Source organism: Mytilus galloprovincialis, chromosome 12 (genome assembly GCF_965363235.1).
Source record: "Mytilus galloprovincialis chromosome 12, xbMytGall1.hap1.1, whole genome shotgun sequence".
Taxonomy (NCBI): Eukaryota; Metazoa; Mollusca; class Bivalvia; order Mytilida; family Mytilidae; genus Mytilus; species Mytilus galloprovincialis.
The window spans coordinates 42993386-43008770 of NC_134849.1; the positions used below are offsets into that span (position 1 = coordinate 42993386).

Consider the following 15385-nt stretch of genomic DNA (forward strand, 5'->3'; position numbering starts at 1 on the left):
AACGAATTTGAATTCACGCATGAAAATCACAGAAAACCGTTAAACATATTGTACTTTCATTCTTTGTATTGTTTTTAAGTTATTGTAAGAAAGATTGACAACAATTTTTACATCTATCATAAATATGTCTTAAAACATATTTTGACATAACATAGACGCATTATTTCAAAAGGAAAAAATACAGGAGAATATGAAACATATGAGTAAAAACGATGGAACTGTCCGAAATCGTGAACACTCCTGGGTATCAAGACAAAAAGGGGTCGTATTTCTTGTACCGACCCCACTTTTATATCATAACATGTGTTCAAATGTATTTTTGTCTTTGTTAGCAAACAACGCTTACAGACATATCTGCAGAATAGGAGTAATGTACATATGAATATTTAAAAGGACCAATGCTGTGATTGATGCTCTCCATCTTGATGATTAATCAAAGAAAGGTTGTACAGCATATGGATTGAAAACAAAAACAGTCCAAGTTAAAGTCAGGTACATATATGTGAATATAGATTAAATTATCCCTTGTAACGCTAAGGATTCTTTAAGCAACTTTTTGATTCAATTTATGAGAATAAATACACCTTAACCAGAATACTTTTGCCATAGATTTGTAAAGTAAATTTGTTTTGCAAAATGATGCTCAACATAGTATCTGTTTTGCTCTCCCTTTCATCCGACTCGATCAAAAAGACAGAACAATATGCCAAACTTTAAATATACATTGTTTACTAAACCTATAAATCAGAAATAATCATGATAATGTTAAAATCGGTTTGCTTTTAAAACACGTCAAGTCAATCATTTGTATCAAATACTTTCTACGATGATATGCTACATTCATATTAATATCAAGGTATTTCATTTTTTCATCAAGAATAGACTTGCATCAAATTGATTGAAATTATGAAAAGGCTTATTGAAGTGCTGTTATGTGTTTATTTCATTTATACGGGATTCCTCTTCTTACAAGATCAATGTAATTGGATAAATTATATAGGATTATTTTAATATACAATAGTACATAATTATATAATTAATGGCTATCAAATTGGCAAGGTAGCTACATAAAGTGAATACCCATTTTATTTGAAAAATTGTAATGACATAAGTGTATTTTAAGATGATCTCTTCGGGAGCCCTTTTCAATAATCTACTACACGAGAAGAGGCTAGTAAGTTATTATAATTGAATTAAATTTCTTCTCGTTGAGACTTGGAGTTTTCCATGGGTTATAGTTATACTATTTATCAGTTCAAAACTGGTTAGTGAGAGTAGTTGTATCACGGGTTCATGTTTTTGGTAATAAATATAAAAGGGTAATATATGCACGTGAAATACTTTGGCGGTTTAAAAGGTTATATAAAGACAATTCGTGGGTGTCATTTCATCGAAAATGCTCGCAGTAGCTACAACAGTCAGTTTGCTGTTTATTCCTGAATACGTTATGTCAACCTCCGGTATAGAACTAGATGTCGGAGATCAGACTGAATCTAGTGGGGCTAATACCATATTTTCGACAGACGGTGCTGTTTCACTCTTTTCTCCTGTACTAAGCAACGCTTTAGAGCAACCACAGAACAACATCATTCAACATTTTGAGAGTCGTTTTGCCACTGATAAGTCGGAGAAAGCAACATATATTTCGTTCAAACACGAAGGAACCGAATACAGCATACTTTCAATATTGAACATTCTGATAAATTGCTCAAAATTGACAGTTATGTTTAGTTTAATTCTTTGGACGCCTCATCACGCCTGATTTTTAGAAGAGAAAGAGACATCAAAACACGCAATAAAATTGTAAAGATTGCCGATATACATGGTGGGATACTGTTCAAGAGTATTTGGATAGTCCTTTGGCTGATGATTAGGACGATGCCCTAAATTAACTGTCCGTAATCGCGATTCTAATTCAAGGAGAACGAATTTCGAACCGTATGATCGTCTGGTGGAAAAATCAATAAATGGTACTGGCCGTCCAGACAACAATGGTACAAAATCCAACAACAAAGACATTTTCGTAACTTTAGTCAATTCAAAGCCAATTGACGGGAACCGTGGGAAACAAATAGCAATTTCCTATCAATAGTGTGTTTTTACTTCAAACCAGTTTGGGCACTTCGCAAGAATCTGTCCATGCAAAGTGGTCCCATCTGTAAATGTCACCTTTAAAGAACAGATTTCAAAATCAACATGAGGTGTATTCTTCACAGTCATCAGTTATTAATGAGTTAAGTATGGTTTTTATATTATTAACAAATATGTAATAGAAACGGGAAAAACACTTATTAATATCAAAGGCAATTTAAGGAAAAAAGTTGTGTTTTCTAAAAAAAAAATGTGTGAAAATGATTTTATTATTAAAATTATAAATTTAAGATATAAAATACCATTTAATAGTGTACCAAATTTGGCACTTTTACGAAATAACATGTCTGCAATTAAATATTCAGATTTTGTTGGAAAATCCATATCAGAGTCACTTGACACACATTGTATTTATGAACATGTCTACCATTTGTTGTGAATCCTTGAACGGTATCTGTACAAAGTTCAGGTAAAATGAGATTAGTACTCGATTTACGTCATGTTAATCAATATGTTGACAAACAAAAGGTGAAATTTGAGGGTGTATATGAACCTTTGAATTATGCAGTTAACGCTAAATATGGGTATAAATTAGATTTTAGGTCGGGTTATCATCATATTGACATACATGAAGATCACCAAAAAAGTTTCTTTTCACGGAAATTTAGCAACAAAAACAGATTTTATACTTTTTCTGTTTTACCGTTCGGCCTTTCATCAGCTGGTCCCATTTCCACTAAGACAGTTAAAATTTTAGTTAAACATTGGAGATCTATGTCTTATCCTATCATAGTTTTTTTAGACGATGGTTTCGGTTTAGCTGTTGATTTTGATACATATACTAAAATGGCCAATCAGGTTCGACATGATTTGAAAAATACTGGTTTTGATGCTAATGGAATCAAAGGCGTATGGACAACAAAACAGAGTGTTGAATGGTTGGGATTTATATTGAATTCATAAAATAGTACTTAAGAAATACTGAATAAAAAATTTGTAGGTTTGAAATTGTGCGTTTTTGCATTATTACAATGAACGATTAATTCCACTTGTAGAAATATGTGTATGTGGTACAATGTTATCTTTGAAACCAGCATTAGGTTGTATTTGTCAAATTATGACTAGACATTTACATATAATTATTAACACTAGGATATATTGGGATTATTTTGTACATTTTTATGCCAAATTTAAAAAGAGCTCAGATTTTGGTATTATCAGTGAGAAAACTTACATTTTAAATGTATAACGCCAATGTTTAGATTACCTGAACGTATTCGTATGCAAGTGAATATGCTGGCGCAGGTTTTACAGTAGGTGATAATCATATTGCACTTTAATCCGTGATACAGAAGACAGAATTAAGAGTGAATTAAAAGCTGTCAAAATATATTAGAATCATTACAATTAATGTTAAGTGGGAAAGTGGTTAAGGATAAACGGTACTATTTATTCTGTCATAGGCGACAATATTAACATTTTCTAAATTTACCACTTTTTGTGATAAAAACCTGGATAAAACAGTTATATGTGGTCTTAGTACTTTATTATTCTGTTTTAAAAATTAAAGCCAAATAGTATCATGACCAACTTCCAACGGAGCTTGTTTATGTTATCCATGTCCACCGTCATTTTGCACCAAATTTATGAAATTTGGGAAGTCTTTTTGAATAATTCTCTAGAAAATATTTAAATAGGTTTCAAAATTTATATTGCAAATAAACACACTGCAGCTATTCATAGATAAATAAAAAATAAAGTGTACCATTACATCCAATCACAGCGCTCCTAATTTGACTTTCTTCACCTTCCTTGGGTACACAAAAGGCCAACCTAATGCTGGGAAAATGTAATACTACTGTTTACCCCTAAGCTGTATACAGACAATCAGAATGTTGTTAAAATTGTAAAAAAAGGTAGCATGGATTTAGACTTATATCATTAGTTATGTTTCAATATGTTTTAACAATAATATAGTATTAGAGGTAGAATGGATACCTAGGAATGAAAATACTTTTCTGGATGCACATAGGATAATTGGATTTAGATGACTGGAATGTATCACAAAATGTTTCAATTTTTTGTTAATTCTTTATGGGGTTCATTTACTTGAGATACTTTTGCGAAATGAGATATTACTCGTGTTATCTAATTTCTTTGTACTTCAGCATTTGTCCAGGTACATCAGGCATAGACGCTGGGAGTGATGTTGTTGGTCGCGCAGTGCAACAATAACGTCACGCACGGTTACTTGAGAACAGTTGAGTTTGAACGGTCGTAATGTATGAACATTATTTATTCGATCGCTGGGAGCTATGTATTTGATTGCACAGTGCATCATGAGAAGTTGTATAGTTAAATTTATGTAAACATCTATCATCAAAAAATTTTAATATTCATTTACTCTTTTTTGTATTTATAGTCTCAATGGAAACAGTTTGGAGGTTATGCCAATAATCCAAGATTAGCCAGTGTGATTGCTGTCTTTTATAGAATCTTCTATGGCCAATTCTACAAATAATAAATCATGTTTGTTTTGAACAAAATCGAAAATGATTTGTTCCGTTTGGTCTACAGTATTCATCAGCTACATCAACTACTATTTCGTTTTATATTGGTGGACTTATTCAACAAGAAATTAGTGTGTCAGTTTTGAATTCTAATTATTATTCCATTACATGGCATCATAATAACAACGTTAAGGACAATCCCTGTTCACATGAATTTCTTTCCTTGATTCTCGAGGGTGGTAAAAAAATCTGAAGCAAGCCTACATGTGTATATATATAAAAAGAAACCGGTCACACCAGAGATTTTACAAATGATTGACGGAATAAAATCGTGTAAGGAAATATGGGAGTCGCGCAACACTTTAGAAACACCTACCGAATGTTTAGTCTTGCTGCTTACTCTGGTTTCTAATGCAACAATTTTATCTTTAATGATGAACATAATCTTCAGATAAACGGGACAGCGATGGGAACGAAAATGGCACCGTCTTACGCCAATATTTTCATTGGCCAATTGAAAAATATTGATTACTTCAACATCTTTATCCAAACTCATGTTTGATACGTGCCAATTGGCAAATTATTGCCAAGCATCCAAAGTTGTCCAAGATCTTACCCAATCTTCCTGTCTTAGCGTTTCAGAGACAAACAAGTCTGAAAGACTATTTTTAAGAGCTGATGTATCCTCTAATAAAAACTGTTCAACTTCAGGATTGTGTAAGTCGTGTTGTAATAGACGATGTCTGACTTGCCAAAAAATATTTAAATACGCAAACATTTAATTGCCACTCCTCTGGGTCTGAGTACGCTATATTTTGTAATGAACCTTGAAGTGTTAATGTGGCATGCAGAATATTGGCGAGACAAAACAACCATTCAACAAACGCATGAATGGTAATCAATGTGACTACACCTGCAAGCCCGATCTCCCAAAAAGTCGTCATTTGAAATGACCTAGGCACCCCCAATCACAAAAACATTACCATCACAATCATAGACCACAACTAGGGTTGATCAAGAGCCGACATAATTGCTTAGTAAAGGTTTTTGATAAGAAAGATAAGGAAAGTTTCCCAGAGGGCATAAATGATAAAAGAAATAGAATGAGTCACTCATTTGCCATTTCTCATTTTCTTTCCATGCTTATGTACTGGACTCTTTTTTAAGTTTAAAATTTTTGAATGATATTAGTTTAATTTATAGGGTTCTATTCATTTGGGATGTACATGTACGAAGTCACGTTCAACTATTTCTACTTAGTCAAAATGGATTATTATCTCTTTAATCGTTATCGAACTGCTATTCATTTGGGATGTTTAAATACGCAGTTTCTGTTTCAATTACTATACCGTTGTCAAATTTGAAAAAAAATATACCAGCTTAGATCGGTAAATGCTGTTTATCCGGAATGTATTCCGAAGTAGTTGTTGTTAATTCTTAACTGTCGTCACCTTTGAAATTTTAGAGTTGTGCCTGTTCATATAGCAAATTACTCTTTTTAATTTAGGCATATGTTTGCAGTCGTTGAGTCATGTTGGGAAATTTTATAATTGTAATAGCATCTCTTTAATGTTCGGGCGGGTATATATATACACAATTATACTGATGAAGGATATCTGTAATTACATTTATAGTTTTCTTTTTTTATTATTGGTGTTGTCGTATACACTTTTTAGGCGTTTATATTATTCATTTATTGTGTACATGTACCGTTACTCGTAATGATCCAGCGCTGTCATGGGAAAATCGTTGCTTGTTATTCAGATGTTTTGTATATATATGTATATATGTATATAAAAAACGTCTGAATAATAGCGTCTCTGATGTTCGCTTAAACTGTTTTTGTTGTTTAAATTTCAAGATTGTGATAGTAATATAATTAGTATAGGATGAAATAATTAATTGGACCACCAGCAGTGATGGTGAACACAGGCTTTGTACATTCTGTATATATAATTCGTCTTAACATCATCCCAAAAATGTTATAATTGTAAATTTGTTTTTACAAATGTTTTGTTCTTACCTCGCCGGGATTCGAACTCATGCTACTGAGATATCGTGACACCAAATCGTCTTGCACTGTATCCGACGCGCTAGACCGGTCGTCCACCTAAGCTTCACATTGATAAAGCTTTCGGTGGCCGCGTGTTACCATTCCTCGTCAGTTTTAATCTAGCGTCATAATACAGTACATGATATATAAGGCATGATGAGATTGTTACAAATCAGCTGAAATACCTATTGTTAAGGATCCTAAACTTTTTACTTGTTTTACGATTTATAATCGCCGTCCGTTCTTCAAATCGACGTCCAATGCTGACGTCACAATAAAATAAGATTCCAAATCGACGGCCAATTCTATCACCCTCTAATCGACGTCCAATGTTTTGCTTCTTTAATCGACGTCCAATTTTTAATGGACCTATGGACAGATCCAAACGCCGAGACTCAGACATTTTTGGCCAACATGTCGTATTATACGAAAATATATCTAAAACAAATGAATCAAACTGCCGAAATTACAGAACTAAAACTTGAAATGTTCGAGAGAGGAGTAAAGACAGTTGTAGGTCAATACTTTTACAACCAAAACATAGTATATGTGACAAATAAAAGGTATTAAAACAGTTTTTTTTTTAAATGAGCTACCTATGTTTACAGGTTGTAATATAAAATTTGTTGTAATTTAAGATCTAGAGCTTATTAAAAAACAATGAGATGTGGCGTGATAGCTAATCGGACAACTATACACCAGAGTTGAAATGAAGTGGATGTAAGCAATTATATAGCCCTTTACCTTTATAGCTTGCTGTTTGGTGTAAGCAAAGGCTCCGTGTTTAAGGCCGTATTTTGACCTATAATGGTTTTCTTTTATAAACTGTGACCTGGATTGAGGGTTGTCTCATTGCCACTCATACCACATCTTCTTATATCTATTGGCAACCGTACGTCCTTCAACAATGATAAAGTCGGCAATTAAAGGCCACCACGACATGAAACATATAAAACAATTATTATAAAACTAAAAACTGACTTATAACCAAAAAATCCGAAAAAACAAATATGCAAGACATAAACCAACGACAACGGTGAACCACTAGACTACAGACACATAAAATAATTGGCTGCGTTTAACATGTTTGTGAGCGCTTAACCTCCCCCTAACCTGGAACAGTGGTGTAACAGCACAACATAAAATCATAATGCCAATTCATTTTGTACATTTTTCACTTCAGGTGTAAAACTAATGAATTTGTTGAATACTTAGTATATCTTACAGAGTTCAAATGATAATACCCTAAAAACAGTTGGTATTTTCTCCTTGATTTTGTCCATTGTTGAAAACTGAGTGTTGCCCAATATAAATGTCGTTTTGTTTTCTTTCTCGTTGGGTTCCTATATCTATATACGTATATTCACATGCCATTTATCAATATGCATGTATAAGTGTAGGTGCAGCAATTTATTATTTCATTATTCATTGATACTGGAAATCAAGAAGACTACAATAGTTATCAAAGGTACTAGGATTATAATTTAGTACGCCAGACGCGCGTTTCGTCTACATAAGACTCATCAGTGACGCTCATATCAAAATATTAAAAATCGGACGTCGTTTTGGCAATACATGGCGGCACATTGGACGTCAATTAGAGGATCAAACGTAGATTTGAGAATGTGACGTCAGGTTTGGACGTCGATTTGAGGAACAGACGTCGATTAGAGACCGGACGTCGATCTGAGTCTAACATATAAAAGTCAAAACTGAAAACAGCGTTCAAACCTATGAATGCGTTGGATAAATACCGACATTTTTATACGTGTGAAGATAACAAATTTCGTTGCAAAAGGGTCTATAAATAAAAGTTTCTAAAAATACAAATGAATGAAAAAATATATTTTAACAAAACGTATTTGACTAACAGGTCGAACAACTGATGTTCTTAAACCCTGCTGACTGCCATTGACGATTGCCAAATTAATGGATCACACGGTGTAACAATAGAGAGATTCATTTTTAGACACGTTTTATAGTTTTGTTATAAAAAACTAATAAATTGTTTGTTTGAATTCAATTTTTTTTAAGGCCAAGTAACGTTTACAATAATAACATATTGATAATTGTGATTTTAGTTGAAGATTCGATAGAGATATCTACCACACTTAAGAACAGAAGATATTTTAGAATGGAGAAAACATTATATGTGAGTATGCAGACAGTTGTCAAAGGCACCAGGATGCCATTTAGTAAGCCGGACGCGCGTTTCTTCTACATAAGACTCATCAGTGACGCTTATATCAAAAAAGTTATAAAACCAAACAAATGCAAAGTTGAAGAGCATTAAGGATCCAAAATTCAAAAAAGTTGTGCAAAAAACGGCTTAGGTAATCTATGCCTGGAATGTGGCGTAAAGAATTGTAAGATCAAAATACTTAGGTTATAGAAATGGAATTGCCCATGATAACATAGTCTTCACTATCAAAGACATGCAATGTTCAATGTGTAATAATTTCCTCTTTTAATTTTGTTATCTTTGTGTAAATCAATTATAATTATAAAATGTATTCGACTGTAGGACGATTTTTTTTAAATTTTAACAATGACAAATCATACATTTCATTTGTGATCTTTGCAAGGAGCCAGGTAGTCACGATTTAGACAAACAATTAACATATGATGTTCTTTGTTTTAACCTTTTTTTCACAAATTAAGCTTTAAAACAAGTAATCATTCATATCTTTTTTTTTCAAAGACACTAGTTTGGTAAAGAATAAAGCAATCAAGTTCATGTATATTGTTTTTTGTTTGAACACTGAATTGCTTTATTTTCAGTACTTGATTTTAGAGAAGAGAAGAATTTGACTGCGCACACCTTCAGAAAATTGTCTTACTTTGACCAGTCTTAGCAGATGAATTAAAGTCAACCTTCCTGAAGACGTTTGATATTTTACCAATTTATTTTTCGTTGTCAAGGAAAATTCATCTTTTTCGATAGAAAGCATATCAATTGTCATAAAAATGAACATTTCAACAGTAAACGAATCTTATATTACTAGCTATGGACATAAACTGAATGAGCATTTGGTAATTATGTTAATTCCAGACACCATTATTATGGTTCTCTGTCTGCTTATTGGTGTACCATTAAACTGTTGTGTAATTTATGTTGCATCTTTTCAAAGAAAACACGTGCTAATCGCTAGTTTCGTTTTGTTATCAGTCGTTGATTTAGCAGCTTGTGTTTTCGGGTCGTCATGTTTCATTGCTTTAAACATTAACCCAGTTAATTTTTATGGGGACTCAATTTGCAAGTTTATGCTGGGAAGCAGCATGCTTTTGGCGAATTTATCTGGATTGTGTGTTATTATTGTTTGTTTCAAACGTTTTTTCTTAGTCTGTAGGCCGAAATTAAAATTTGTTGAAAGCAATATAATTAGAACAGTCTTTGCAATAATGGGCATATATGCTGTTACTGTTTTCTCGGTTCCATGTTTCATATTGTACGGAGAAACAAAAATTGTAGTTAAGTTACAGAACTCAACCCTATCTGGAAACACTTGTGGAATATCTGAAAATACAGCTTTTTTTCGTTTTTACAGCATTCTTAATTTAACAATTTATACAATTGAATTTTTTGTTTTAGTTTACTTACAAACATGTTTTACAGTAAATCGATGCAAATTTTATAAAATTCATTTTTTAAAGAGGCAGTTAAGTGCACTTTCCTCCAATGAATCAATTGCCAATACAAATCAAAAATACAATGTTGAGACCAAAGACATGTATGCAGATAAAGATGTTTCAGTCAACGAATTAGATACATTGATTTGCAGAACATGTATCGAGTTAGATGAAACTAAATGTGAAACCGTTGGCAAAGTAAAACAATCTGCTTATCAAATGATGTTGAATGACGGAGTGTGCAATTCGGAAAACACTAGTTTAAGCGACAACAATTCAAATGAAATCAACTTTGCTAGAAGATTATTACTCATATATATAATGCTACAGCCAATAATAGTGGTTTTGTTTGCTGTGTCCGTATTTCCGAGAGCTATATTGATGATTCGGGAAACACATGAAGTAAACTTATGGGGCAGCATTAGTAAAACTGAGTATACTGTATTTACTTTCCTTAATCGGGAGTATTTGTTGAACAGTGTATTAAATCCAGTAATTACAATGTTCCCGAATATGTTTGTTGTATGCAAACACCTTCTTTGTAAATGTAAAAAATTAAAGAAAATATAATTAATTCAAGATAAACAACTTTGACGATACAAACCTGTAATATTTAATAAATGAATTTCTGATATAAAGATACGTGTTTCTAATTAAAAAAATCATAGCAATGTACTATAGAACCATAAGTAGTGGATGCCACATATGGAACAGGACCATACTGGCCGATTTGTTATTGTACTCGTATGAAGCAGACTTCATTCAGAACCTTCAAAAAGACAAAATGAAAAAGTACTTTGAGAAATTCTTTAATTTTACTTTCCGATATATTGATGATGTTCTATCATTGAATAACCCATATTTCAGCCAAAACTTACATCTCATATATCCCAATGAACTTGAAATTAAGGATACTACTGATACTAGAAGAACTGATTCATACCTTCATCTTTTCCTCAATATTGACACAGATGGACGACTTCACGCGAAAATCTATGATTAAAGGGACGATTTCAAATTCCTAATTATCAATCTCCCATTTAGCAGCATTAAAATACCCTCTTCCCCTTCGTATGTTGTTTACATATCTCAATTGATACGTTATTCTTGTGCTTGTTCACACTATATGGACTTCATATACAGGAGTGTGCTCCTTACGCAAAAACTGCTCAAACTAAGTTATGAGGAGGACAGATTAGAAATGATACTTCGTAAATTTTACGGACACCATCACGAATTGGTTGATCCATACGATGCGTCTTTGTCCAAACTAACTAAGGAAATTTTTACCATGTGTTAGATTGTGGTTTGTCATTACGTCGTCTGACCGAGCGTGAGTTATTCCCGATTGTGACTGTTTTGCTGAGTGTGTATTTGCATTGCTATAAGACGTGTCACGGTACTTTTCTATCCCAAATTCATGTATTTAATTTTTATGTTATATTTGTTATTCTCATCGGATTTTGTCAAATGTCTTAACGTCTTTTCTGTTATATTCGTATGTTATGGTAAAGATAATTAATCACCCACTTGATTTATTAGATTTTAGTTTGGTTCAACAAAATCTGTACGATATATTTGGTTTACAGTTTGATTCAGTAGAAACACCAACATAGCAAGAAAATACAATTAATTAACTTATTACTACCACAATTTGATATTTATAAGTATTGTTATCAATAAACGTAATATCAGTATTACAAATCTTATCTTGAATCAATCCTAATGCTATCTTATTTTTGGGAAATATTTTTAGAAATTCAAATGTGACGTCACTCTGTGTGTTTTCTTCAGAATTTGCGATGAGGCTTTGGCTAACTCGGCTTTTTTATGTGCTGGACTTGGTTGTTTTATGTAATGCATCAGTTTTTATTCTGTAGTTAGACACCACTTTGTTTTATCATGTATATCTATTATATAGTCATTTTATAAAAAAGTACTGTTTGCCAAAATATGAACTATTCTAAATTAATAAAGATGCTCTTATCCCAGGCAGAAAACTCTAGCCGTATTCGGCACAATTTTTTTGGAACTCTTATGTGGACGAAACGCACATCTGGCGTATTTAATTTTAAAACTGGTACCTTTTGTTAGGTATTATTCGTGTGTTTCTCTTTCTTATACATGCTATATGTCCTCCAATTTATTTGTACTGTAGTCCTGTCTTGTAATGCTGTCATTTAAATGTTACATGTATATTTAACATTGCCATAAAAGCGGGAGGTTTCGCATGCCACAAAACCAGATTCAACCTACCATTGTTTTTCTAAACATGTCCTGTACCAAGTCAGGAAAATTGCCATTGTTATATTATAGTTCGTATCTGTGTGTGTTACATTTAAAGGTTGTGTTTCTGTTGTGTTGTTGATGCGTTTCCCTCAGTTTTAGTTTGTAACCGGGATTTTTTTTTTCTCAATCGATTTATGAGTTTCAAACAGCGGTATACTACTGTTGCTATTATTTGAACATTCCTATGATATATTTCGCCTCTCTAGATCTATTTTGTCCTACTTTGTAGATGAAGGTATCGCTGATAGCTAATATGTCACTAAGATCGAGACTAAGACGTTTGACATTTTTTTTTTTGGAATAGCTACAAATAAGATGTTCTGCAACTGTATGTTTGCTCGATTAAGGACATATTATCATTAAAATTTGAACCTTCTAGGTAAGAAAGAAAAAACGTTTATCGTGTCATACAATCCTGGTCCATTGATCGAAAGCTTGATGGATGCATTTCGTTCAAAGCAAAGATTAACTGCTTTTCATGACAAAACATCGCACATAATCGAGTTATGAAACTCAAAGGAAGCAGTTCAAACACTAAGCCATGGCACTCGACCAAAGGACACATGGCAGTGTGAGATGTACAAGTACGGAGTCACGTCCGTTCAGAACGGCCGAGGATTATTTATTGTTAATTTGATTTCATTCTGAATTTAGTTAAACATATTCCGCTGGACGTTAAGCACCCAAGGTCAATGCTTTTATGTTTTATTCAATCGGATAGTATAAGTGCTAAAGACGTAATGACAAAACGATAGTATTTTACCTTACACATTAATGTACTTTTACCGTAAATTTATTTTATGGCAGACATCAAGTTTGTATGTGAGCTAGTGCTCTCGTATTACCAATCATTTTTGTAACCCTTGTTCTGCTAGAAATATGAGGGTGCCTAATTCAAATACAACATGAGGTTATCTTACCTGTTCAATTACCCCAAGTTTGTGAGTTTGAGAACGAATTAAGCAAGATAATATAAAATAAAATATCAAAAATACCGACCTTTCAAACGGAAAGTCCTTCAAATGACATGATCAAACGCGTAAGCACATCAAACAAGTAAAACGAATGGGAAACTGTGATACTCCTAACTTGGTACAGACATTTTCTAATATGCCTAAAAGATTACCTTAGCTGTATTTGAGCGTCACTGATGAGTCTTTTGTAGACGAAACGCGCGTCTGGCGTATATACTAAATGTAGTCCTGGTATCTATGATGAGTTTATTTACAACCACTGGGTCGATGCCACAGCTGATGGAGATTTATTTCCCCGAAGGTATCACCAGCACAGTAGTCAGCACTTTTTGTGCTGACATGAATTGTCATTGATATGGTTATATTTATAAATTTACTGTTTACAAATTTTTTTATTTTTTGAAAAACTGAGGCTTTTCTACCTCAGGCATAGATTACCTTAGCTGTATTTGACAAAACTTTTAGGAATTTGGTTGTTTGAAAAACTAAGGCTTTTCTACCTCAGGCATAGATAACCGTAGCTGTATTTGGCAAATTTTTAAGGAATTTTGGTCCTCAATGCTCTTCAACTTCGACCTTTATTTGGCCTTTTCAACTTTTTTGGATTCGAGCGTCACTGATGAGTCTTTTGTACACGAAACGCACATCTGGCGTATATACTAAATTACTCCTGGTATCTATGATGAGTTTATTTACAACCACTGGGTCGATGCCACTGCTGGTAGAGATTTATGTCCCCGAGGGTATCACAAGCCCAGTTGTCAGCACTTTTTGTGCTGACATGAATTGTCATTGATATGGTTATATTTATAAATTTACTGTTTACAAATTTTTTATTTTCTTGAAAAACTAAGGCTTTTCTACCTCAGGCATAGATTACCTTAGCTGTATTTGGCAAAACCTTTAGGAATTTGGGTCCTCAATGCTCCTCAACTTCGTGCTTTCTTTGGACTTTTTAACTTTATTGGATCGAGCGTCGCTAATGAGTCTTTTGTAGACGAAACGCGCGTCTGGCGTATATACTTAATTTAGTCCTGGTATCTATGATGAGTTTATTGTAAACTAAAGCCTAAGCAACACGAATCCCACCAACAACAGGAGCTTCTCAGGTTGTCCGGAATAGTTGGCATATCCTGCTCTAGATGTGGCACCCGTTGTGTTCCTCATAATAATACGAACGAAGTTAGTGTAGTAATTTCAATTCGGTAGATGACATTCGCCATAAGGGAAAGTTTTGTAGTTACGACATTAAGAATATAATCGCTATCATTTGTGAAACTAATATTTCATAACGGTCAACCAACTCGTTAACACTGACAATTTAAGTTTTTGAGAAAAATGACGATAACCTTGCATTCAATAATAATTTGTATACACGTTTATAGTAAGTTTTGTAATAAAAACTAATAAATTGTTTGTTTGCATTTAATTTTTTTTCAAGGTCAAGTAACGTTTACAATAATAACATATTGATAATTTCTGATTTTAGTTGAAGATTCGATTGACACATCTACAACACTAACGACCAGAGAAAATTTTAGAATGGAGAAAACATAATATGTGAGTATGCAGACAGTTTTAAAAGGTACCAGGATTACAATTTAGTACGCAAGACGCGCGATTCTTCTACATAAGACTAACCAGTGATGCTTATATTAAAACAGTTAATAAGCCAAACAAGCACAAAGTTGAAGAGCATTGAGAATCCAAAATTCAAAAAATATGTGCCAAAAACGGTTTGGTAATCTATAAAGGCAACTGTAGTATACCGCTGTTCAAAACTCGTAATTCGATGAAAAAAAATCGGGGTAACAAACTAAAACTGAGGGAAACGCATT

The 15385-nt window shown here is 33.0% G+C and overlaps 1 long non-coding RNA gene across 1 annotated transcript; it reads left to right on the plus strand.

Annotated features, from left to right (window-relative positions):
* Positions 1 to 347: 347 nt before the first annotated feature.
* LOC143054523 (uncharacterized) lies at positions 348 to 9701 on the plus strand. The gene is made up of 3 exons (XR_012971713.1): positions 348 to 492; positions 8736 to 8806; positions 9436 to 9701. It is a non-coding gene; the product is annotated as an uncharacterized LOC143054523 (long non-coding RNA).
* Positions 9702 to 15385: the final 5684 nt, after the last annotated feature.